A 1,657-nucleotide genomic window follows, 5' to 3' on the forward strand; every position below is an offset into this window, starting at 1 on the left:
GCGGCTAGATTCGGCGAATCGCTCCAGGCTGTTCGAGTTTGCTGCTCCAACTTTAATTGCCGTCGCTTCCCACTCGTCCTTTCGTTCTCCACCTTTTCCCTTCCCCTCTTCTCCTTTCCTCCTCCCCCCATCACCAATATTAATATTATATATATATATATATAACATTATATATGATAATTATATTATAATAATTATATATATATATATTATATAATATTTCGAATGGATCGAGGGAGGGAGGAGAGGAAGGAGGAAATCGAGAGCATGCAACGCAACGCAAAGTTGATTTCGTTCATCCGATCGTTCCGCGTGGATTCGTAACGCGACGCCTCGTCCCCGATTAATACCGGAAGTCTGGCAACTCCCCGTATCTCTCTCGCTCCACGAGCCACCGGTTCACCATCAACCATCGATGAACCGGACTATTTTCGCCGGTAGTCGCTGCCAGCCAGCCATCCACCAGGCTGGAAGAGTGGAGAGAGAGAGAGAGAGAGAGTTGGCCGGAGTGGTGTTTCCCCGGGGTAAGCACGAGCATATACTTGCCCGGGGGCTTATTCAGACAAATCGGCGATTGCTGCGGGAGAGGCGAGCGAGAAACGGGTATAGGTGCTCGCCACACCGGCGGAGCATCGCTGCTCCCCTCGCCCGCCCGCGCCACCTTCCTGCGAGAACGAAGACAGGACGGGGGAGGGGAGGGTTTAGCCCGAAATCCGCGATGGAGACGAAAAGGGAAGGAGACGAGAAAGATGAACGGATATAGATGCGGGAGGCGAGCGAGTTTTGGGAGAGAGGAGGGGGAAGCGAGATCGCGGAGGTTAGAGCGAAGAAGCGTCTGAGGAAGGGGGAGAGAGAGAGAGAGAGAGAGAGAGAAGAATGATTGTTTCCATGATTACAATGGAACGGAAGAGGAAAAGGGATGGAGGGAGCTGGCCTGGGAAAAGGGTATGGGGAGCAATCTCTTAGCGCTAACGTAGATTCGTGGGCCGGGGTCTGCTCGAAATATTACACCAAAGGGAGGGGGAGGGGAGAGGAGGTATGGCGAAAGGCCGTGCTTAGCCGTCGTCGTCGTGGTATTCCCCGCACAGGGAATTTCCTGACTTCCGTGGATAATGTGTGTCACCCGTCGAATCGTCGGAGCCGCGAAATTTTCCAAAGAAATCTCATCCGTTTATCTTCCTCGGCCGTGTGATATATAAGACGGAGACGCGTACGTACGTGCGGGCTAACCGTCTATCGATAACCCATCTACCAGCAGTGCCCGGTACCAGCACTGCCGATCTCGTTTCCGATCTCCGCTTCCCGATTATTAGGGATATAGAGCGAGATACAGGCGAAACATCAACAACTCTCGAGACTATTATCGATCGAATCGCGATATAATTTCGAAAGGGGAGAAATTCTTTCATTAAGGCGAACGTTTCTCCTTCGAGAAGGGATACTCGGTGGCCAGGATATTCTATGTTAGGTGTGCGAACAAGTTCCTTCCTTTTTTTCTGGGATCGTAACTTTTGACCGAATTCGAATCACTTCCCGTTCGTAGAAGTCATACAAAAGAGCGTTGATCCGTTTTTAACGAACTTTCGTTACGAGTGATTTCTCCAAAAATGTACACAGTATTTAGAAAAATTGTCAGCGTTTATATTTTTTTTTTTTT

The 1,657-nt window shown here is 49.8% G+C and overlaps 1 protein-coding gene across 1 annotated transcript in view; it reads left to right on the top strand.

Moving 5' to 3' along the window:
- The window catches only part of LOC102673529 (lachesin-like), a 26,235-nt gene that overhangs the window by 17,086 nt on the left and 7,492 nt on the right, over window positions 1-1,657 (top strand). The gene's annotated exons all lie outside the window — the stretch shown is intronic.

This window comes from Apis dorsata, unplaced genomic scaffold, assembly GCF_000469605.1.
Source record: "Apis dorsata unplaced genomic scaffold, Apis dorsata 1.3 scaffold_524, whole genome shotgun sequence".
Classification (NCBI taxonomy): Eukaryota; Metazoa; Arthropoda; class Insecta; order Hymenoptera; family Apidae; genus Apis; species Apis dorsata.